The sequence below is a fragment of the Scaptodrosophila lebanonensis genome, unplaced genomic scaffold, assembly GCF_003285725.1.
Source record: "Scaptodrosophila lebanonensis strain 11010-0011.00,11010-0021.00 unplaced genomic scaffold, SlebRS2 tig00000053-arrow-pilon, whole genome shotgun sequence".
NCBI classification, from domain to species: domain Eukaryota; kingdom Metazoa; phylum Arthropoda; class Insecta; order Diptera; family Drosophilidae; genus Scaptodrosophila; species Scaptodrosophila lebanonensis.
In genome coordinates this window covers 11,777,217-11,803,275 of record NW_022060548.1, presented here as the reverse complement: position 1 = coordinate 11,803,275, position 26,059 = coordinate 11,777,217, and the positions used below count along the sequence as shown (strand labels likewise).

The window sequence follows — 26,059 nt, the reverse complement described above, 5'->3', positions numbered from 1 at the left end:
AATGCAAAAACAGCATGTCGCCATTTTAAAAGAGACGCCTTCCGTTTTTATTACACTTCCCTACACTGCAACTGTTAGTTATATAAAGAGTGGGGAATTCTGATAGTAAATGGATTCAGAAAACCCTCATAAAGGCATCTGCAATATTTCCAAATGAAGAAGGAATGTAATTACTAGCGTAATAATTTAACAGTAATTTAATACTTGAATGCTTGGATGGGTTTTACAAATAATAATAATGAATAAAATAAATAAAGGGAGGAAGAAGCACTAAAGCATAACTCTAGAAGTTACAAGCTAGTTCGATTTGCTCTAACTACAATTTCTGGATTCAATAAATATCAGGAAAGGTTAAAAAAAAATTTTAAGACGTTGAATTCGAAAAGATAAAATAATCTGTATGGCTTAAACTTGGCAATGTATGGGTATTATTATGAATCGTATTTTTAGCTTCCAGTTTATTTGTCTCGATATGGATGCAGTTTTAATTTAAAACATTATGTTAGGTACTCAATTCTTTCGTCGCCTGCATATTAAGACCCCTCATCTCTGATCCCTAATCCCTGATCTGTAGACAACATTTCTGCCTAATCGCATCGGCATTTATGTCACCTTCGTAGTAAGGCAAGTTATTCGGGTAGCCTTCCATAAAATGGTGGCTGGACTTTTTCTTATTTTTATTCCGTCGCTCTCTGGCAGCGGAAGCGGAAGTGCTTAACGCTTTTCATATCCTCAGGCTGCTAAGTGGTGATATCTTTTGCCTTTTATATCGGTTTATGTCACAAACAAACACACACTCACACTCACACACACATATACATATACACCTAAGCCCCCATAGAGGTAGGCGTGTGTGTATGCTGAGTGTGTATCTCTCCGACTGCCGTTGAATGCTGACCGTGACAGTTTTGCTGTCAAGGGTTACCAGACACCGAACACCCCCAGCCGCCCATAACTGTCCGAAACATAAATGACATTTATATTGGCCGGGCATTAGAAGCCAAACATTGCAGCGCCATTTTGGCGATAAAAATAAAAGCAGAGCCAGAGATTTGAAACAAAACAAAACAAAAACAAAAGACAAAAAAATAACAAAATGGGGGCTGAAATATAAATCGAATTTTTACGACTAAGCAGTCGAATGGTGCGGCCACGCCCCTTAAAAGGATCCAAGTTATGAAATAACTTTTTAGCATTTTTTCTGCTGCGGTTTGCAAGCGTTTTGCAATATCGGCAAACAACAAACAGTGCAGAATAGAGAAGGGACTGGCAAGTTCAGCCACCAACACAGCAACAACAACAAAAACAACAGCAACTACAATCAATATATGAAACCTTTGACACGTCACGTGGTCAGCAAAGCGAATGCCAAAAGGCTTTAAGAGTCAAATAGTGCCTGCCTGCCTGTCATGCCAGCGAAAAGGCAAACTCTCAATGACGAAAGATTGGGTGTGTGTTAGGCGGCCTAAAAGGTGTGCGTGTGTGTCACACACACACACATACACACACACACAACCAAACACACACAGGCTGAACAAGAAGCGCTCGTTTAAAGCGCAAGTTCAACGGTCTCGCCTCATAAATTCAACTCCGACGTCAATACACACACACACTTGCACATTCACATACATGCTACACACGCGTATGTGTGTGTAAACAAAGCACACACGTGTTGCAGCACTGAGAGAAATGAGCTGCTAGATTATGGTCACTACTAATCAATTAATTGTGCCACAACTTCTATCTATAATTCACAACATTCTTCCATTCTGCTGAATGTCCTCAATTGGATCAAAACAGTGTCCCAAATTGGTGAATTAATTAAATAGTCAAAAGGTTCATAGCTATAACATAATGGCAATTAAAAACCGCTAGAAAATGGCTTACAAATCCCTATAAATAGCTAGAAAATCCGCTTGAAAATGGCTAGAAAAACAAGTATAGAAAGTCCCCTAAAAATAGAAAGAAAAATGGCTAAAACACTATAAATAGCTAATAAACCCGCTAAAAAAAATAAATAGGAAACCTCGCCAATGATTCCCAATACAGTTTTCTAGAGTCCCGGATAACACAGTTCTATTTCGTATTAAAAATATATTGCTGGAAAACCCTAAAACCACCAAAAGGGGCGATGCATAAAAATCACGACCTACCAGGTAGACATAAATAAACCAAAGGGCAAGTCAACTGCTAACGATTACGAGTTTATTTTATCCAAAGGGTCGTACTTATGGCCAATAGCAGAACATCAAGTTTGTTTACATTTCAGATTTTATCATTACAAAAAAAAAATTTTATTACATATGAAATTAAAAGTTTGTGAACATTTCAGATTGTAGCGTTACAACAAATTTTTTATTACAGTTTGTTTACATTTTTGAATGGCCTGTTAGCATCGGAATAAGTGCTGCTGTTTGTTTACATACACATTTTAATTCTCTAACAGTTTGTTTACTTGCTGTTCGCTTATGCCTGTTATCGTGTATTGGTTTCGTCACCAAAAAGGTTCGTCCCTATCATAGCTCCCACTCGACTTAAATTCAACTGCAATTTTTGTTCGATAATATTGCCTAAAACTAGTGCAAACGATTAAATTAAATTGTTGCAGCCCAATCCATTATTCTCAGTGTCTTGCGGCAATATTTGGACAGACAGATAACGACCGATACACACACACACACATACACACAGATACACACACCTACACCCACAGCCGCCGTTCTGGTCGCTTTGCGTGCATGACGCACGCTGATTAAATCCTTTGGGCGCCTCTAGCCGATGTTTGGTCGCTTGTTTGTCCGAGACACGCTGCAGGTGACAAAGTTGCCAAACAATATTCTTTTTTCGCCTCTGTTTTGTTTCAAAATACATACATATAGTATAGTACATATATTTTTTGTTTGTTTCTTTGTTTCGTGCTCTCTAACATTTGAGTTGTGTAGCGTGAATGTGTATTTGTGTGTGCATTAAACACTTCGGGCTTCTGGAAAAGGGTTTCAAATAAAAATCACTCATGCATGGGCTGAAACGACCCAACATAAATAGCTTTTTGGGCGCCCAGCGCCTGAGTTTCTCTTCCTGATCGCTGTTGTTGTTCTTATTGCTGCTATGTGGGGCCTAAATCATATTAATGATTTTTCTTTTGGGTCATGTTTTTTGCTTGTATTTGTTTATATGTATGTACACTATATAGTACTATATGTATGTAGGTTTGTATGGCGAGTTACATTAATTACGCAAAATTAAATTTTATATCGTCGCATTAGCAAAAAGCTGCCCGGTCAAGGGTCGCACAAAAACTTTTTTGTTGCCGTATATTTTTTTCAGCATTTCATTTTTTATATATTCGAGACCCGCCGAACGCCTCTTGGGTCGCCTGTCTGTAGGTAGGAACGCTTTGTCCAGCTCGGTTGCAGCTTTATTTTAATTTATGATTGAAAAAAAATTGAAAAAATTAAATGCCGCTGTGCCAAAATCCGCTTTTGGTCATTAAGGCTGCAACAGCGCACAGTGTGCCGTACTTAGGAGTCCTTGCAAGGATGGACAGAAGTGTGTGATTTCTTACATACACTGATCAAGAATATGTATACATTGTGGGATCTGCCACGACTTCTTCTGTAACTTATTCCTGATGGATCTATTTTGCGGGTGGGCTCAGTCTACAATATTTCCAATTCTGTAGGAATTTAAGAAATGTTAAAAAGACCTTAATGCGTCGAGAGTGCAGGTTATTGTTTACGTTTGTTTCGCAGATAGTTCCACGGATCCTTTTACCATTAATTTCTCGAGAGACCTTTCAGTTTCGACAAAATGAGCTTCAGAAGTAAGTTGTGTCTTCAATTAACAAGTCAATTCAAGTGAAGTAAACGCATTTCAACTAAAAATAATAATGAATTTTAATGTTTCAAATCGCGCAAACATCGAAGTTTGCCAATAATAGAAGTTTCAGGTGGTCATAAAATTTAATAATTGTCCAACTAAGGACAGATCTTAAATAGAGAAATAAAGAGAGAGAAAAAATGTTTCAAACGAGCTTGTCATTTGTTGCAAAATAATGCTAAAGTTTATAAGGGGGGCCTCAATTGTGCGTGTCCTGGAAATCCATGAAGGTTATGTTAATTGCAAAACTTAGATATGCCATGTAAAACCCTATATTTAAAAAATTTCATCTGAATTTATTTACATTTTCACTAAACTAGTAAAGCCGTTTATCCTTTGGGGACTTGCTATATACATTGGCCAGCAAAATGTCTTGCGAAATGATACTCCATTCAAATTTCAATTTCAATTTATTCACATTTCTTAAAAACATTTTGAATTAACAAGTGAGGTGGGGATATCTTAATGCTAAGAGTACAGGCAGCTTAGCATTTTCAACTTAATTAAACAAAATGGATAAATTAAACAAAAAAGACCCATAAATCGTAATAACTTTAACCTAACTAAATACTAAACTAACTTATAGAAGTTTTTTAATATTTATAAATGTTATATTTTATGTATAAGCTAACTTATATAAGTTGTTTAATATTTAAATTTTATATTATTTATATGCAAGAATGTAGAATACATACATCTGTTATTGAATCTGACGTTTAGGCGAGCAATCCTTTCAGCAACAAATGCAACGTTTGCTATTTGGTGTACATCTGCAGTGGAAATGATTTAAAATGTCTGTTAATAAAAGATCATTCAAAAAGACACTACGAAATAACCCGCGTGGCAATTTCCACGTTACCAATAAGTGGGCGGCCAAATAATTCCCCAATACCCAAGGGTATCGTGTAACATAAACCAAAAAAAAACAAGAGAGAACGCTACAGTCGAGCAAGCCCGACAGTGTAATACCCTGTACCCAGGTAAACTTCCGTCACTGAGTTATATGCGCCCATAGCAGCAGCAAAAAGAGGAAGAAGAAGAGCGAACTTGTTGCTGCAGTTTGGAGGGGTTGTACTGGCGAGAATTTGTTTCGCTAATAACTTTTCTTAGAATTGAATAAAATTTTATACAACAGTAGACAATTATATATAAATTATGTGTGCAAAGTTTGGTTTAGGTAGCATTTGAAATGTAGACGCTATTGACGAAATTCTGTAGCGGTGGAAGGGGGGGAAAATTCCAAAAAATAAAATAAACTCGTCCTTACTCGGACCTAGGAGAATCTGGATGCCAACTTTGGTTCTTCTAGCTTTTATAGTTTCTGAGATCCTCGCGTTCATCCAGACGGACGGACGGACAGACTAGATCGTCTGTCTAGATCGATTTCTCTCGTCATGCTGATCAATAATATATATACTTTATAGGGTCGGAGATGCTTCCTTCTGTATGTTACATACTTTGCACAAACCTAATATACCCTTTTTACCCTACGGGTACAGGGTATAAAAAAAAAGAAGAAGATCATTCATTATAGTTCCAGCTGAAGAAAAATGACGACATCCGCTTAACTTTATTTCGCTCAATTCGTATAGCTCTCTTGGCTATTTAGGCCATTGTGTTACTGAACAGTGATTACAATATATGGTGGATATACATATATGTATGTATGTTTATTTATCATTGATCAAAATGTAAATAAAAGGTAGTATGTGCATAACAACAACGTTCATAACACTGTGCACAGGAATGTGTTGTCATCCTATTCGTTTTTTTCCCTTTTTGAAAAATTTTGGTTGGTTTTGGTTTTTTTTTTCGTCCTTAGACCAGTCGTGCACACGCACATGTGACTTTGGTTAAAGCGGTTTTTGCAGCACCCGCTGATAGATTTATGCCTCGGCAATGCGGCGCACTCATTAGCGCACTGTTGTATGTACACGTGAGTGTGTGTGAGTGTGTGAGTGTGTGTGGCATATTATTGTAAATTTACAATAGTTTAGTTGCGTCAACAGAGTGCGGGTTTTGTGCTTATGCATCGCCGATATATGTGCATATTTAGTATTTGTATGTATGTTGGCAGATCTGTACAGTTTGGTTGGGAGTTTTATCGCTTTGTGCCATAAATTACGTGGGGCGGCAAAAATCATGACGCGACCGGCGCCATCACCAGAGCTCGTGCAACATTTTATCAGCGTCAATGGTCGCGAATAAGCCTTGTTAGCAGGGGCGACTAATTAGACCACAAATAGCTCTGCCACTATAGCGAACAATGCCAATAACAACAACAACAACAATAGCAACAATGGCGCGGCAAGTTAATAAATTATTTAAATAGCAAAAGCAAATTATTTGAGTGCAGCTAACGAACTAATTCGATGGCCAGGCCAACATGGCGTATGATGCATGTGATTAAAACTACATATATTTGTACAGGGTGCGCCATCTTTTATGTCGGTATGCAAACATTGAATATCCTTGAAAATAAACAACCGTATGAGATATTTTTATTTAATTTGGTTCTGTACAATTTCTTGAACTGCGGTTTTCAACACTGGTCTACTCAAGTCAATCGGCTCACTAATGACAAAGTTATTCAATATCTACATACCGACATAAAAGATGGCGCACCCTGTATGTATGTGTGTACTTACTGGTAGTAATTTTTAAAGGTTTAAAATGCTTAGGGTGCTGGCTCAGTTGGGATCTAAAGAAACCATTAATTTAATTGACAATTTTTTACAAGATTTCTTTCCTTCATTTCAAAAACAATACTTTGTACGCCTGGCTTATAAATCTTTCCCTACCAGCCCAGAGACTATCTATATTCTTATTATTTATTTTATTTAGTTGACTCACAATTACTGATGTATATTTTAATTTTTTATAAATCATTTTTGTTTTTTTGTTTTCTTTTTTTATTCTTTTTTTATTCTTTTAAAAACTTGGCTTATTTTATTTATTTGGGTGTGAATCTGAGCATAGCTGTTTGGAGGGGAATTACAATTTTATTTTATTATTTTTTAATTTGCAAATATATTTTCTCCACTCGCCACCATATAAATGAATTGCAGAACTGATTCGTCCCTGGAATTAAAGATAAATACCTTCCTAATTATCAAATGAATAATTGTCCTACAAATATGGTAAATGGAGAGCTTACTTCATTTGTCAGCATTCCTTAAAGCATTTAAAGGAGCCAACATTTTGTCAACTTTTTATATAATTTCCTGCTTTTGGTACCAACTTTCCTTGTACGAGTATTTGGCATTTAAGTTTTGTGCAGTCATTGCCATTGTCTGTGGCAATCAAGCTGCATGACTGCGTTTGTTGCACACACGTGAGGCGTGCATCCATGTGTGTGTGTGCGTGTGTATGTTTGTGAGAGAGAGAGAGTTGTGTATGTGTAAAACCGCCACAGTGTGTGGCATCGTCATCATCATTAACGGTGTTGCGGAGCGCTCGAAAAAGTACCAGCAAGCGCACTCCGCTTGCGAGCAATCCTGGCCAATTCTTGTGGCTGTTGTCTTTGTGCTGATTGCGCTCAATTGAAGCCTTGAGGCATCCACTGCCTGATGCACGCATGCAGGCACACGGCCACCCGGGCAGGTGGCAGGGTGGCAACCAGGCAGGCGGGTCAAAGGTACAAATCAAACGGCTGATACCAGTACGACTAAGCTGTCATAGGCAACGCGTTTTTCACAATTTGCCACCGAATGCCAGCGTTTCCCACTGGCTTTCAACCTTCTGTTGCATCAATCAGACCCGCATGTCGATGCACACACTTAGACACACCCGCACACACTTAGTTGCACTGTCTCTGACAGCCCCTCTGTGAGCTCTCCACTTGATGGGCTCATAAATGTTTCAGCTTTAATTACATATTTCAACAAATGCCGACATACAATTACAATATTCTACACTCAGAGGAAACCGGCTATATAGGTTTCTATTCTATTGAATCGATAGAAACTTTAAAAATGATTAATTAAAATACATTTGAAATAATATTCAATTTAAATATCCCTGTAAGCAGTTTTATGTTTAGGAAATCCCCTGAGGAATACTGTTGGTAAACTTTCAAATTTTTGATTCGAAACAGGTAGAAAAAATTGACCAAATTATTAAAAATAAAAACATATATTTGTTATTATTGTATTGCTAGTTTTCGTTAATATGTCCAGCAGAATTTAAAAAATTTCATCATTTAGTTTCAAAAGATTTTTTCTCATATATTTTTTTCAAAGTCCATCAACTGCCAGGCATTCCCTAACGACACATAAATTAGTAAGCACATAAGACTCAGTTATTTAAACTATTTCTGGTATGTGATGATGTCTTTCTCGCAGGGGAGACCTGTCAGTTGTAGAGTTTTCTCGGGTGGTTAGGGCGCAAATTTTAAATAATTGAAACATTTATAAAATAAATAAGTAGTAGCAGTAGGTCAGGAGGAAGTGGTATTTATAAACTATTAGAGCTATTAGAACTGATAGTAGGGAAGTTAGTAGGAAAGGCGGAAGAGAAGGTAGTAGGAAAGGTAGTAGGGAAGGTAGTAGTTAAGGTAGTAGAGGAAGTAAACATATATAGCAGCAGCGGAACTGTAATGGGTGTAGTAGTAGTAGTAAGTAGTTGTTGGAGTAACAGCACCTGTATGGGAATTGTTTATTTTATTTAATTATTCATACATATGTATATATATTCGATTTCGCACTATGAAGAGCCACTATACATAGATACGAAATTTATTCTCAGAAATCTTTAGAACTCAAAAAAGTTTTTACTACAAGCTTGACTACTGTACTGCTTATTGCTTTGGCAGCTATATGATATAGTAAGCCGATTTTGATGTAAGTTTTAGATTATAGTAAGAAACTGGCTTTGGTACATTGATTAACTGTTATGCCAACTGGTTCAATGACAGATATAAAATATAGAATTCTAGAATTTTGATCTGTGCATGGATAACACTAGTCTACATTCCAAGTTTGTTATCGTTACAAACTTCTTGGGGCTTGTACGTACAAAAAAATTGCAAGTAAAGGGAATATGCATAATGAAGTTTCATTTCCACAACAAACCAATCAGACTTTCCCTTAGCAGCTGTTCGGGCCATTGCCTCACACACTAAAAAACAAAAATGGTGTACCTATGATAAAAATGTGTACCACTTGTGAGACCCGATTTGGCAACGCTATTAAAGATGTCTTCTCCATAAAATCTACAGATGGCTAGTGCCAGAATAATCACGGACTAATCATAAAAAAAAACTGAAAACACTTTTGATTGTCGGGCATTTCAGGGACTCTGTGCTGGAGCAATAAATATTGCAAATATTTTTCAAGTGTATTGTGGCACACGCTGCGTATGCGTAATGTTGCATAATTGCATATTGGCTCTTTGCAAATTATGGCAAATTTCATGCACAAATCACTTTATCGTTAGCCTAAATGCAAAACATTCTCTCTATAAACATACAGACACGCAAATCTACGAGACGAGTTGGTGTGCATGTGTGTGTGTGTGTGTGTGAGAGCGAGAAGCAAAGCTCGCATAATTCAAATGAAAATTAATTTGTTATTAGTTTGCACAAACAAATGTTGGCGCAACAGGCAGACATACTATAGCGACCAAATCTGACTGGTCAGGCATAGAAACAAATAAACAAACACACGTACATACATATGTACTTATATACACACTTAGTATGTATGTATGTTTGTGTGAATATTGAAGAGTGTATAAACAGATTTTCAATAAGTCTACTTTAAAGCGCTTATTATGCACAAGCACACAACATGCTCATTAGCATATGGTAGGGGAATCAAGGGGGAGGGGAGGGGACTCATAGGTCCAAGATGAAAGCGCTTGAAATATGCTTAAGAGCAATTTACATAAAAAAATTGTCAACGCTGCGTCTCCCACTAAAAATAACGTTGAAAATCGAGAAAAAGGCCAAACACCGACAAAAATTTACGTATGTATGGCGACAACAATAACAACAACAACAAGAACAACAATACCATAGGCAGCGACAGCGACAGAAACAGAAACGACAACGTTGGCACCAATAGCAGCAGCAGCAAAAAAAAAATATAAAATTGACGAAAAACTAAAAATGAGATTCAAATAAACCTTAAAATTGACTCAACGCGCTGAGCAGCTATAGCAACAACAACAACTACAACAACAGCGTGACAGCCGGCAGCACAAGAAATTAACACAAAATCAAAAAGAAAATAAACGAGCTAAGAAGTTCCCTGCAGATGCACCCAAGCTAAATACCCTTTACTGTGCCTTACAACAGAAACTTTTTGCTTCTTGGCCCTACTGTCGTCCGTATTATGTAAATTTGTTTTAAAGATTATTTTTAACTGATTTCAAATATAATCAAATTGCTTAATATGCAGTTCCAATATATATACCCATTAAAAAAAAATCTGCTTAATACAGAAACTGTTTTTAAAATCCTTCTTGCTCCTAGCTCTAAAGATTGAAATCGATAGAAGGGCGTTTAAGTATGTACATATGTGCCAAAAAATCATTTGTACCACTTTTCTTTTGGGTGTCACAAACCTACACATCAAAAACAACAAGCCCTTATACTGCACGATTCAGTGCAGGGTATAAAGAAAAGAAAATGTTAAGCAGAAAAAAACGAAATCGTCAGCATGACAAAGTCAAAGCCAACAACAACAATTTCAGCACAAGTTGCAGTTGCAGCACGTTTCCAAAGCCACTAACGGTGCATGTGCAAATAACATATCGTCGAACATGTTTGAAGCAAAGTGGTTGTGCGAGGACTGACTGAATAGTTCCTAAGATCACAGTGGTAACGGTTTGATTTATGCGATGTACAAACATTGTTATGTTAATTTATATTAAGAATAACCCCAACACTTGCATACCCCATACCCATCAGCTTTAAATTTAAAAGCTCTTATTCCAGATAATACTTTAAAATGGTAAAATACACTTTTACTATTTAGGGAAGGGTCATATTCGGAGTTCAAACATAGTATGCGATATCAAAAATGGGTTATTCGTTGAATTCCGAAAAATTATAGAGTAAGTTCGCTCGCTCCTTTTGAACAAATACGCAACATTTACTAATTTTGATACCGTACAATTTAATCGAATTCTAAAACGAAAACATGCGTCTCTTCACTTAACATCTTTATTTAAATCTTGAAGCTCGCTTAAACTTGTAGTTTTGTAATTGTTATTTTATTTATCACCTTTTATCACATTAAAGTATAATATCCTCACGTACCGGTTCTTGCATAGCCAGCCCCACTGTGCGCTGGTTGCGCGCTTACTCATAACCAGCCCACACACCACCCACTCACACATGCAAGCGAACTCAAAACGAGCTTCCATACACAACAATGTTCGTTCGTGTTGTTTGCCGGCAAAGGCAGCAGCAGCAGCAGCAGCAGCAAAAGAAGAAACAGTAGAAGCAGCAGAAGCAGCGACAGAGACGGCGCGACACGTTCGCTCAGTTTGTTTACTAACTTCGTGGCGTGTGGACGTGTTGTGAGTGACGCTCTTGTGCATTTTGGACGTGTTTTACCGTCGCTGGCGGCCAACGACGAACAACACCAAAGTGTGAAATGCTAAAGAAATGAAGTAGTGATGCGCACAGGTTATTTGTCATTGTAATCAGCATTGTACTGCTTTTGACTGCACAGTTCCGTTTGTTTACAAGTATTTGTGTGTAAGTGCGTGTGCGTGTGTGTTTTATTTGCATTATGAGTACATATTGTGTGCTTTTGTTGTTTGCCGCTAATTAAATGCCTTTTGTATAGTATGAGCTAAAAGTAAATGAAGAGTGCACAGAACAGCAGCAGCAGCAGCAGCAGCAACAACAACAACAAGTATTTCGCAACAAAAGCCATAACAACAACCATACAAATATTGAAAATATACAACAATACATGTACATGCATTTGTATGAGCTTGTGATTGTGTGTGTGCGTGAGCGTGTACTTATGCTAGCAAGAAGGCAATAAGCTAAAAAAGCAAAAAACCAGTTTTGAAAACTCAGCGCGCGCGTTGTCTAAAAGAAGAAGAGAGGGAGAAGCCAACAACAACAAAACCAACGGCAAGGCGACGCAAGCAGCGCATCAAGTAAGCAAATCGTACATATGTATGTATGCACATGTGTGTGTCTGTGTTTGTGTTGTCTCTCTGTGCACTCCTCTCATGTCTTGTTATTCTGGCTTTGACTCGTTTCATCGCCCATTCGTCTGTGGCTCTTTGTAATTTGGCGTGTTTGTGCCACCTTCAGTCGCCGCCGTCGCCCACACATTGCCGCAGTTGCCGTTGACGCCGCTGCCAGCGTCGCGGCTTAAACAGGCTTTGGCGCACAAAAAAGTACGTGAAATGTTACTTTAATTTGATTAAAGAGCAGCTTTGCCTCGCTCGCTCGCGCGCACACACACACAACATATACATATGTGCATGTGTGTGTGAAAGAGTATGTGTGTGTGTGTATTTTGCGACAACTTGTTGAAAGAATTTTAATTTGCAAACTAGTCAAAAACACATGCCAGCCGTAAAATATGTGTACGCCAACTTTTCGCCAAACTGTGAACTGAGCAAAAAAGAAGAATAAACGAGTAGAGCGATAAAGCCCGGCCCTAGCCTGTATTCGTTCCGCTCTCCGCTGCGGTCCGGTACAACTAATATATACTCTGTGGCTGGGAACGGTGCCATGGGGCAGATGAATATAGTACCTATTTGACTTATAAATACTGAATTGGATTATCGTAATTAAGAAGCAAGAGTTTGGTAGTAAGGATGATTGTAGCACCGATTGATTCTATTGCAGTATGATATCTATTTGACTTATAAATACTTAATTGGATTATCGCAATTAAGAAGCAAGAGTTTGGTAGTAACCATGATTGTAGCACCGATTGATCCTATTGCAGTTCTATGATACTACTATAGGTAGCCGACTTTAATGAAACTCCTTATTTTATAGTGAGGCACTATAAGAATAGATATCTAAGTACTTCTACTTATGTGACCTTTATATACACTTATAGGTATATATCTTATATGGTTTGTAATAAGCTTGCTTTGCGTATGGATAAAACAGATCTATAGTACAATGTTTGGTGTCCCAAGCTTTTACGATTCAAAAGCTTTCGGTCTTCATACAGACGGGTCTGGCACACTTTCCTCTGACTTATGGTGCTTATAGGTACACCCTTTTTCAATTTGGAGGAGAATAATTTTAAATCACACTAAATTAAAAACTAAACTAATTTGCGCAGTTGCTTTTGGGACATGTTACAAACTTTTTTTACGCTTGTCTGTCTGCGCGCTCCACTTTGTTGACGAAAAACTCATTTAAACAGCAGAAACAACAGGCAACAAGCAGCTACAACAACAAAAGCGTCAACAACATAAAGCAAAAAATCAACAGCAACAACAACAATGCGTCAAACTTTTTAATTGTCAACTTTAAGCCGAGTTCGAGTTCGAGAGGCTTCTTTCTGCCTCTGCCTCTTTCCATTCGTTTCTGTCGCAGACAGAAGGCCACTAATTGAAATTTCGTTTCTTTTATCGTGCATTCCATTCTATAAAATTTTTTTAATAAAAACCAAACAAAATACCAAAAAGCTGTGATAGCGTAAACTTTTTCTGTAGGCAATGCCAAACTTTGGCATTTGTTTACTGTCATTGCAGCAATGTTGTGGTTTATTTGCAAACTTCACAAATGCCCATCCATGTTGGCACTGAGCGCTCATAAACAAGTTACAATACATCTACATGCACATACCTTCTTACAAATACATACATACATACATACATACATACATACATACATACATATGTATAGTATGTTCTAAACAAGGCAACTGGTCTGGGCAGATGAAAGATGCGGTTTTGCAAAACTGGCATCAACTACCAACTATGCTTCTTAAGTGACCAGCAGAGTTTCCTTTGATATGCTTATCAATTAACCAGACATGCTATATACATTACATACTTAAATGCAGCAAATACAGTTAATATAGTTATGGCCATTCAATTCCATTTAACAAAATTTAAACACTTTTGCTTCAACATAAACCACTTTTATGTTTTCGTATTTAACTGGATCATAATATCTTACTAGATCTCAATATTTATTTATTTATTATACAGAATAAAGTGGGTGAAGACTATGCATAGTTGGCAATGTAATTAAATTTTTTGGAACCTATTTGTGCGATTAATCCATCATCATCCATTGAATCATCTAATCCAATTGTGTTTCTTTGAAGATTATAAAATCGTTGGTAAAGATAATGAAGTTGTAGATTCGTTGCCTCCATTTTAGATAACACTCAAAAAAGAAGTTTTTTGTGCGATTAGCGTATTAATCTGACCCAATTGTGTTTCGTTGAAGATTATGAAATCGTTGATAAAGATGATGAAGTTTAGATTCGTTGGCTACATTTTCGAAAACAGTCATAGACCCAATAGTGTGTCTTTGAAGATTATAAAATTGTTGATAAGGATGAAGTTGTAGATTCGTTGGCTGTTAACATCAGAGGTAAAGCATTACATTTAAGATGACAGTCAAATGACGGAATATGGATAGTGAAAGGCATTGAAGATGATGATGTTTTTGATAAGACCAAGGTATTACAATATGAAGACAGGTTTTAAATAGTAAATCCCTTAATTTCTAACCATTCAGTATATATATCTATATTTGGATACTTAACTTCTTAATGCAAGCAACAAAATGAGGAAAAACCAGTCTTTTGAAACTATTTGCCTTTACACCTTTGTGGAATCTTTAGACTTTGGCATAATTAACACCGCGAACTTTGCGTAAGGGCATGAAAGGCATGTTAATACGGTACCAAGTTGTCTCGCAACTCCTTAAGACTCATCCTGCAGCTACTTGATGCGTTCTTGCCACCTCTGTTGCACCCAAAGCAAAAACAAAAGCAACAGCAACGATGGCGACGCATCCGCATCGGCATCGGCATCTGCATTTGCTTTGTGAGTTAACTTTGTTAACGCCATTTTTCATTTACTTTCTACGCACAAATTAAAAGTTTTTGCTTTGCCCAGCAACTGTTAACTACAAACTATACTTAATGTGTGCAACAAACTGCCAACAGCCATATCAGCAGCAGCAGTAGCGGCAGCAGCAGCAGCAGCAAGAACAACAATAACAGGAAGAAGAACAAAAACTGTTTTCCACCATTTACTGGCGTTAGATAACAGCAGATAGAACAACAGCAACAGCAGCAGCAACATAATAATAATAACAACAACAACAACATCTGAAGCATAGGCAAAAGTTTTCCTAAAAGGCGGACCACAAACATTCAACACTTTCACCAGAGACAGCAAATATTTGGAATTTTACATAATTTATGTGCACGAAATTCTAATAACATGGCTCTACATATCCCATAGCAAGTGTGTGTACACTTGGAGAAAAAACACGATCAACAATATTAGGGTAGACTGCGTTGTTTGAAAACTCGTTTGTTGTAGGAACTATACTATACGTTTACTAAACATACGAATCTTGCTAGCCCTTCTTTAAATTTGTATACCACTTATAAAGCCACTACAGAAAATAATATTTATTATTATGGATCTGCAATTTGTTACATTTATTGTATCTAAATATTTCAATTCGTTTCGATAGATACTTTTTTAAAATTACCAGAACAAATTATCAGACATTGTTAAAAAAATATAAGGACTAAGTTTCTTAAAATGGATGAAACACAAATATTTTTTTCCTACTAAGAGACTTGTCCATTTAACGTTCATACAATAATGTGTCTATATATGGTTTGGAATAAACTTAGCCTGCAAAAGAATAAGATAGGTCTACACAATATGTTTAGTATTATTATCTATACATACAGGCAGTTGATCATGTTTTTCTCAATCTGATCATATATTTTTTAATTTTGTCAAAACTGGAATACCTTATGAGTGGCAACATTTTTTAATTTCGAGCCCAATTTTTGTTGAGTGTACGAATATCAAAATTCTTAGCAAATTGAAGCGTGCATCTGACAGCTTATAATTCCCAATCACTGTCAAACTTTTGGCACATGCAAATTTTATTGCCGTCTGTTGGTATTTTTTAATTGAACGAAATTAAATTTGCAGCAAAATGTAAGCACAAATACAAACGCACACACACACACAAACACGCTGACTACAAAGGTTGGGAAAATAAAATCCTATCTAAGTCTATGTGCATTTTGCTCGACTCCTGCATCGCATACCTCGCCATCAATATCAAAGTTGAAAGGAGATCCAAAGGCTGGCTGGATGACTTGGCAGGGGTGTGTGTTTGTGTGTGGATGGGTGGATGGGTTGGCCATTGGGGCAGAAGCAATTTGTGGTTGCCTTGCTTACAGGTCACTTAATGTTGTGCAGAGTTTTTGCAGGCAAAACGACATTTTCTCAGTTGCAAAGTTAAATCTCAAAAGGGACAGCAATAAGAAGAAAAGTACAACGCAGTAGAGCGACAACAATCCCAGAGTTATCACAATATTTTCATCAATTATTTTCCAATGTATTGCAAACCATCGAGGAAATGTACAAAAATATTTTGATAAACAACCGAACATCTCGGGTTTATTAAATAATGCAAGAAAGAGAAAATATGGGTATTCCATATTTGTAATATGAATTATGACTTCGAAGAGGACAACAAAGAATTTAATTTTAGGCATATCGACTGCTCTCAATAGGAGCAACTGAATTGGAATTGCAATAAATTTGCAATTTTATAACAGTTTTTCTTTGGCAATAAAGGTAGTCAGCTCTAGATTTACTATAAATTGCAAACAACTTGCCCAAGAACAATGAGTTTCATCTGTTACTGCAGTTTATTAACACTAAGTCTCACTTAAAAGGACTAGTTGTGGGTTTATGGGTCTGTGCTTTTTCCACCATTAAGCATAATTTCCAGATCTAAACATCTGGCAGACACAACATTCATGTCTAAAGGTGCATCAGAAAAATAGACACAAATTCGATCTGCCTGTGGCTAAGGGGAATATGAGTACCATGTACGGTTATTCTAGCTGTAATACTTTCTAGAATTCTTGCGTTCTTTCAGATGGTCCGACGAACCGATCGATAAAGAACAGATATGCTTCTCAGTGATACATACATTCGCCCTAAGCTAGGACAACATTTAATTCTTTGGGTACAGGGTATACAAGAACTGACATTACTTGCAATTTATTGTAAAGGTATTTTTTATTTTATTTTTATTTTTTTAATATTCTTGTGCTCGAAAGCAGACTTTTTGAATCTATTAGGAATAAAATGTTGAATAGCTTCCCAACTAGCTAACTGATTATTGGGTAATCTTTATAAAAAAGTTGCTGTCTGAATAGTTTTTGTCATTCAATATAGAAAAGTAAGAAGATCTTTATCTTTCAAAGTGGCATTTTAATTTGTTTGAGCATTGAACAAAGTCAATATGGAAAGGGTGCGTACAAATATAGGAACATACGAGTGCTTGATAGACTTGATAGAAAAGAGCCAAAGAATAGCATTGAATATGCGTCAAGTGCAAAAAATTTTAAAATTTATTGTAATATTATTCCTTAAACTCATTCCATCTTTGCCTGTTTAGCGGCAAAAGGAAACAAAAAAGCTTCTTCAGCGAACAAAAATATAGCGTGAAATTGGAAACCTTCTCTCTTCTCGAGCTTATAACTAAGAACCTGCTCACAGAAAACAACAGACCGACCAGTATTTGATTCAAATATTTGCTGTAGTTACAAAAAGCTTAGAGAATACCATTTAGATGTTGATTTTCAACTTCAATATATTGTGTAAATTGCCAAAAATGCTAACTTAAAATGGATTTAAGATTTACTTTCCGTTGCGAAGAAACATTCGAAAAGTGAATTTAATCCGTAAAACTTTGCAAAGTGCACATGCAATCGAGACAACCTTCACCGCAAATTTTCAGAGACAAACCTATAGGCGAATGATAGTGTTTTTGTTCTCACCACACGACCTGCAGTCAAGTAAATGGCAAAAGGTGCTCGTAGATGGGGAAAAAGGGACATTGCAATGACAAAACTGCATAGTTGCAACATGCAACTGCAACAGTAAGTGGAACTGGAGCAGACCGACAATCAAGCAACCACATGCTGCAAAAATATCAAGAATAGCTAAGCCCGAGAAATTGCATTCGCCTCCATGCCGAGTTGACTTCACCAACCAAATATTTTTGTAACTCAGAGCTGCAATGTATCTCTAAGGTAAACATTGCCTTGACTCGATGAATCATGACATTAGGTGAGGCATGTTCGTGTGTTGCTCTGAGTTTGTAAATATTTAATAAAGATTTTTGCATACATCTAGCAAAAATAATAATAATAAAAATAAATGAAGGCATAAATATTGCTAGCAGCTTGCATTCAACGGAAATTAAATTTGAATAAATAAATTGAGAAAGGAGCCAGCAAGAATTTGCATAAAATAACAGTTTTGTTGCTGGACGTGTTGGTGATAAAGATTCGTGATGGCACACCTTTAATTGTTTTGTCTTTTGCAGATAAATTGAATTTAAATTTAAAAAAAAAATGCTTTTCTCATGTGCAGCACTCAGTTGTCGCTCTTTCTTGCCTTAAATGAGACAACGAGCCGCATTAATAATGGCTTAACTAACACTGGCTGTGTTTATCTTAGGGCTGAGCAACCCACGCTTTTTGCTTACTGACTTGCAAGTTGCAACACAGACCAAAAACAACAACAACAGCAACAACCGACAACTACTTAATTGGCGTACGTGTTAAAGAGGTGAGTTATAGATGCATACTCTTCAAATGAAATGCCAGCTCACTGGAAGCAGACATTTGCAATTTGCGCTGTCTCGTCCTCATCTTTGCTGGCTGGCTTTGAGGCATGCCACAAGTTGCCGGGGCCGTGGCAGAGGCAGAGGCAAAGGCAATACACTCACCACATACACTCAGAAAACACGATTCCCTAAAACGCCTTCCCTGCTTCTCTCTTCTTCTCGGTCCATTGCATATATTGATTACTTCACTAATCAGCAGCAAATATCTGTAGAAACATAATCGAATCTAGCAAACTATGAACAATTTAGTAGAATATCAGATGCAGATACAAATGATATCTTAGCGAGAAAGGACATGCATAAAATGCTTGTTAAATATTAACCCAAGAATACTTGAAATACAGAATAATTGTATTCAGTATTTGAAAAATTGATTCTTGAATTAGAAATGTTGTAATTTTAAGATTAATAATTTTTCGTAAATATTTAGCTTAAATTGCGATTCAGCTTTGAGCAGAATTTTCTGCGCATTTATTTTCATTTAAGTTATTAACTTTGAATCCGATTTGAAGGGCGCATTTTTTAGCTAAAAACTTGAAAGTGCTCGATAATGAAATGAGTAGTTGGCTTTGAATATTAATGAACACCAATTGTTTAATTTATTCAGGTATTCACCTTTTTTCCTGCTACAGTCTTTCAATTTTTCCTATGATATAAAGAACCGATAGCTGGATAAAGGTATCTTCATAAAAAGAAAAATGGAATGTTAGCATTAAACATAAAGCTGTGCTTTCTGTTTAAAGTACTCTTGTAATTGCTAGGCTCAATGGAAACTTTCTATGCTGTTCTCCGGGTGCAGACACAAACATTAGGCATAGTCAGGTGTCTGTGTCTGTGTCTGTACGTTTATCCAGTCGGCACCAGGTGTGGGCAGTACGTGCAAAAAAACCAAATAACTAGCTGACTTAAAAGCGGAGCGGGGGGAGGAGCACGTATACGGAGCAGTGCCGGTTAAAAAAGACAAAGGAAAACAAAACGAGAGCCGGCCAACAAGCTATGTTTGCATTGCCAGTTTCCTTTGCTGCTGCTGCTGCTTCTTTTTGGTTGCTATTGTTGCTGTCTGTCTGCGGCTTATTGTGTAAATTACTGTGGGGCATAAGCTCACAGATTACAACTGTCGGCTGAGGGGGAGCGACGAGGGGGGGGGGGGGGGGCGAGGTCGCGAGGGGTGCAAATCAGCTTTGTAAAGCGATCCGGCTTTGAAGGCACGTTAGCAGCTCTGGCTTAAAGTCTGCCGCTGGACTCGACTTGCTGGCCAAAGTTCAATGGCATACCTAATACCACATTTAATTAGGCATTCGCTTAAGCAGCTTGCAAGGCAATTCGTCAGAGGGTGCGGAAACTGCAAAGTTTTCAATTTTGGAATTTATGCAAGCCCTTGGCAATGCAAATGGCATGCAGTGCAAAATATTTGAAGTAAACGTCTATTTGCGTTGCTAAAACTTTAAGCAAGTCATTGTTTACATTCGCCCGCTTGTTATTACTATCGTTTTTGTTGTTGTTCCTCAACCCTCTAGCAGTCACGAAGAGCGCTCTCCGCACCTGAGCAAAGTTTGGCCAAGATGGGGGAATGGACAGCTAAGGCATTGAAAGTTGCAACTCGTTATGGGGGAATTCCTTATAATTCAATTCAAGCTGGTATTAAGCTTGCTTCGCTACGTATCAAGTGAAATAATAAAAAATGTAATTCATTTATTCAAACAAAAAAATATTTCATTAATTGCTAGCTATTTTAAAACTTAATCCAAAACACTTGGATAAACAATTTTTTTTGTGTTTCCATTTTGGGCTGGGGGGACCGACTCTGGAACAGGCAACATAAAGTTAGCCATGTGAAAAGCATGATTCCTCCAAATTCACACCACAATCCCCATCTGAAAAAAGTTTCAATTTGACAGCAAAATCCCCATGATCCGCGCTTTATTGAATTCATTTTTTACAAAAAATGTGATAAATGAAGAACCGCTCGACCGATTTTGTGCAAACTTAACATAAGCCATCTACTAAATAGTCCGAACAAAGCCTAAACATTTGGTTTGGATAGGTGAGCCCGTTCTTGAGTTATAAAATTACAACGAAAAGTGCATTGATTTATATATATATAGATATAGATAGATATAGATAAATATATAAGGTACCACGTTATAAATCAATAGAATTCAGAGAAGAGTTTGCTTTTTACATTTTAGAAATGCTAGCAAGATACTTTTCAAGTGGATTTACATTGAATTAAAACGATTTTAAGCTCTGTTCCTCCTATTCTTGTCAGCCATTAAACAATTTTAAATGAAATTTGGCTTTCAATTAATTTTTAATCACCTCCTAGCAATGTGTTTTAGAGAACTCTGGCTGTTGCATTGAAACAAGCCCACTCATGCCTGCCACACGACCATTTCGAGCCGTGCTTCTACTTCTAACAAGAACAACAACAATTTATTTATACGCCTACTTCTATGTATATATTGATACAAAATGGTTCGGTTCAGCCTCCACCGGTGCTATGTGGGCCACAAATTAAACTAACCCGCTTAGACTCAAGAAATATTGGGGTTGGGAAGGTGGGGGAGGTGCCTAATGAATGTCTCGAACAGAGTTTTATCCACAATTCACACACACACTCACACATACACAAACATTTTAGTTGCCCAGCAAATGTGTCTGTGTGTGTTTGTGTGTGTTTGTATGCATTTCATTGCATTTTCCCTGGGCAATCGATGCCACATCGCTGCCATTTGCAGCAGGTAAGGCTAACAAATATTGATGATGCCTCCGCATGCTTGCCTCAGCTTCACTTCAATCGATGTTGCCATGCCAAAAAAAGAGCTAAAAAAAACAATGCCCGCCGCAATTTCAAGGATAACTGGCGGAGTTTTCCACGCCATACATTTCCATGCACATACTTGTACACACATGGCACTTAGTAAATGCAATGAAAAAATCGAATTGTTAATGCTTTTTTTGCTTTCGGTATACAATGTTAAAAATGCCTTAATGGTTAAACAAACTAGCTATAATACAGCCAGGAAATATGAATAAATTAATTAACTAAATAAATCTAATTAAAAAAATTTTTTTTAAAGCGCATTACTCTTGATTTTTAAAAAATAATATAATAGTATCTGTTGTGTATTCTCTTTTGGAATTTACAATAAGTTTTCCAATCTTTTATTGAATACTTTTGAAGAAACCCCAGGTTGTAGGAATACAGAATGTTGTTTCACGGCCCTTACTTAACACTGGGTTGATAGCTTATTTCTTTTAAGTCTTAAGAATTATTGGGCGAGTAGGTTCAGTTAAGCGTTCAGTTGCTCGACATATTTGCTAATAATTTTGACTGTTTTAGGATTATTTTAAAATATACTATAGTCTTTATGGATACATTCATTTCGAGTGTACCAAGGAGCTCCACTAATGAAGTATTTTAGTTTGGGCTCCTAATTGGCTTTTTAGTGGGACTTTATATTTGAACTTTAGAGGAGAGCATGAGCTTATAAGCCCTGTTTGTTTTATATTTCAAATGCCAAGTGGTCAGCAAGGCCTGCTTACGATTTCAGTCTCATCTGCGGGAATATCTCCTGTGTACAATATGTGCAAGGAGAGACCGAGAATGTTTCATTGTGAATCTCTTCTCCTATTCCATGCTGTTCTGGTAAAATGTTTATACACAGAAAATTCCCTCAGCGCATATAGAAAGTAAAATAAATTTCGGTCTTAGTTTAGAATCTAGGAATAAATGCTAGAAATACGCTTTGTCTACAATTTGTAAAAACATTCGGCAGAAAAGTAAAAGTTAAGCCTACAGTTAATGCTGCAGCCGTCCTTGCATATGCATACTAAATACCCGTGTGTATATAAAAATTTCACCTATATGTTTATAATTGAAGTAAACAAAAAGTATTCAATTGTTATATCGATTCGTTTTTTTTCTGCATTCGCAAATTTATTTAAAACTCAAATCGAATTGCAATTAAATGCCGCCAATGTCAGTATTGCGTTTGTTTTCATTGGCCACATCATTGCTGTTGCTATTGTTATTGTTGTTATTATTGTTATTGTAGTTGCTGTTGTTGTTGATGACGCTGTTGGTAATGTTGCTGATGTGTTTGCTCGCTGTCGTTGTTGTTGTTGGAATGTGCCTGCTTAAAGGCTTGTTGTGGCATGTCCAAAGTTGGCTTAAAAATAGTTTGCTAGGAAATTACTTTGCAGAGGTTTCGTTGAATGTTTGGCATTCCCCTACGCACGTTCGTTTATTGATGATTGTGCAAGGGAAAGGGAGGGGGAATAGGGGTCGATTCGGTGTTGCACTAATGATGTTGCATGCACAGCAACTATGTGCGGGACAAGTGGAAAATAAATGATGGTATATGGCGTTACATTCGATGCTGAAATTTGGCATTGCATAGCATTTTATTCGGAAATGAACATGTTTCTATAAAGTGCATTGAAATCTATGCGATAACGGAGAACACATTTCTTTTCTGCAACTTGTTTGCTTATTAAATGAACTCCCAATCTATTTGTGGAGTTTTTTTTTTTCTTCTTGGCATTTTCTAAAGTTCAAAGTAAAAGCTAAGCGATAACGAATGAAACTTTTTGTTTGTTTAATGAATGAAGTTCCTACGAGTACCTTTCTCAATACTTCCTCTTCCGTACACTCAAAAAAAATCAACTATTTTTGATTTCAAATAAAAGACGAATGGTTTTTTAACAAATGCAAATTAAAAGCAAAGCGATAACGAATGGAAATTGCTTTTTCCTTCAACTTTTTGTTTGCTTAATAAATGCAGTTCCTACTCGTACCTTTCTCAATACATACTTCCTCTTCCGTACACTGAAAGTAAAAAACTATTTTTAATTTTAAATAAAAGACGGATGGGTTTTGAAACATATACAATACAAAGTCGGTTTAAAATTTCCTCTACATATATAAACATACTTTTTAAAGCGCATCGCTAAAACAATTCAGATGCCATTGGTCTTGAGTTGTACACTTTTTTCTCTGAGTGTATATTCCATTTTGCACTTCCAAATGAATTTTCACCTGACATCTTGTGTGCAGCCTTTCAGCTAATGGCAAACATATTTGCGCTGCGTGCTCAATCAAAGTTTTGCAACCGAACTTCAACGATTTATTTGCTTTAACATGACTTTCTGCCACCATCCCCCCTTCCCCGCTTCCGGTTATCCTTGCAGTTGCTGTTGCATTGCCTGCATGGCCAACCACTACGCCAGCCATAAAACAAACCCAAAGTCAATAGGAAATAGGAAAACAAACAAAACAAAATAGAATGAGAGGAATACCATCGAAGGAAAACTCGTAAGAAATCATTTCATTATTTATTTGCGCGCAGTGTGCGAAATGAAAAATTGCGTAAGCACGAAATTACATTTTGGCCATCATTAGTTCCAGCCAGCCAGCCAGTAACAGCAAATAGGATTGCAGCCGATGGAGTGTTTGGGTGTGTGTGTGTGTGGGAGGGGGGTGGGGGGAGGGGGGATTCAATGCAATGACAGCATAGTAAAGAAAATAGCGAAAGCATTTCAACCAAATCTAATGAGCGATGCGATAAATGTAGCTTACTTTACACATTTCTGCTCCTTCTCTCCTCCTCCTCCTCCACCACCTTCTTTAAGTACGAATTTTCCATTACCCCTCTCCATCTCTCCCTTGCCTTTGCGTTTTCCTTCACTCTTGCTCTGCCATTGCAAAAATTTTCAATTTCATTTGTGACTGCGCTTTAAGACAACTCTCGGAAATGAGCAGCCCCCTCCACTCCATTTGGTCCTTTTTGTATTCCTGATTTTTTCACGCATATACTCGTACATATACAAGCAAACGAGCAAAAACAAACCTAACAAATATCTTTTTACACATTTGTGGTGTGCAACGCTGCCATTGCCGTTACCAGCGCCTTCTTCCCTTCCCCAATCCCCCTCCCCATCCCCCACCCAGTCAGTCAACGATAAGAAACACAAGTGCCAGGCCCTTTCGCACCACCCCCTTTGGCCTTTGGCAACTCGACGCGTTGCCAATTTTGCCATTGAAGCCCACATGTGTACGCCAGCCTGCCTCCTACTCCAAGTTTCTACACTGAGAAAAACATGCAAACATTAAAAAAAACCGTTTTAATCCTCTGTACTTAAAAGGAAAATTCCCCCACAATTAGCATGATTTGACCAATTACTACAAACAAGTCTCCCTATTCGATTTAGGGAACTCAAACGTGTCATATAAACTTATATACGATTGCAAACGAAGTTTATTGCGAGCCAAACTAACAGAATATCCTCAAGAAAATAAAAAAAAACCGCTATTGATTCCAAATACAATTGTATGTTGTTGATTTATTCAATTTATTTAGATCTCTGAGTCGCACAAGGTTAAAAGAGACGAAAAAAATTAGTAATCTGTAACCTGTCTTCTCAATAGCAACCTTTTTGATCTTCACTTGATGACATCTTCATTTCTATCCTCTTTGATCGCATCATCAGGCAGCTAGGTGCCGTTACTTACTCCATAATTGTTATTTCTTCGAAAAGAATTCAAATCAATTAAAACTAGAAAACAACATCTTTTGAATTAATAATTCACGATCGACGATCCATTGTTTAAATTTGTAAAAATTTCTGAAATTTTAGATGATTTCAATCTTCATAATATAATAAAACCATTTGTTTATTACGATATCGTAAAAGTTCGATTTATTTAAGTGACAAAAAATGGGCTCTGATTGGCTATAAAAAAGAAAATAATTTTGAAACATTCTGATCTTGCAACTATTTACTTTGGAAACCTATCTGCAAGGTGGGTAATGCTGCGTTCTAGGACGCAGGCAGCTTCACAACAAAACAAAGGCCATGTATTTGTATCTACAAATTATTCATTCAAAATAATTTTTAAATATTTAATTTTATGTAGATCAGCAATTTGTTTTACCTTTTCGCATGCACCATTCAAATATTCTAACTTCCTTTTATTTTTCCCCAAAAAAAAACTTAATAAATAAATAAGAAATAAATATTGAAATGTTCATATTTTGTTGTTTTAGAAACACAAAAAACTTTATTATTTATTTAGTTTTACTTATAAGGTCAACCAGCCTTAATAAATGATATTATTAATAAATAAAATTGTTGTCGCATTTATTTTGCAAACTGGTAGTGTTTATAAATGCAGTTGCTTTGGAATAAAAAAAAGCTGTCTTCTATAAACATCAAATGCGGCTTCTTCTAAATCTTATTGCAAACTTATTCACAAATCCTTTATTCATTTAATGTAGTTAAGGTGCATTTTTGTAGTGTAGTGAACCTGCTTTTCGA

At 36.7% G+C, this 26,059-nt stretch overlaps 1 protein-coding gene across 1 annotated transcript in view; it reads left to right on the top strand.

Moving 5' to 3' along the window:
• Nucleotides 1-11,419: 11,419 nt before the first annotated feature.
• Nucleotides 11,420-26,059, top strand: part of LOC115623583 (trophoblast glycoprotein) — a 67,739-nt gene continuing 53,099 nt past the window's right edge. Inside the window, exon 1 of the mRNA XM_030517983.1 lies at nucleotides 11,420-12,000. The gene's annotated coding sequence lies outside the window, so the exon portion shown is untranslated. The remainder of the gene's footprint in view (nucleotides 12,001-26,059) is intronic.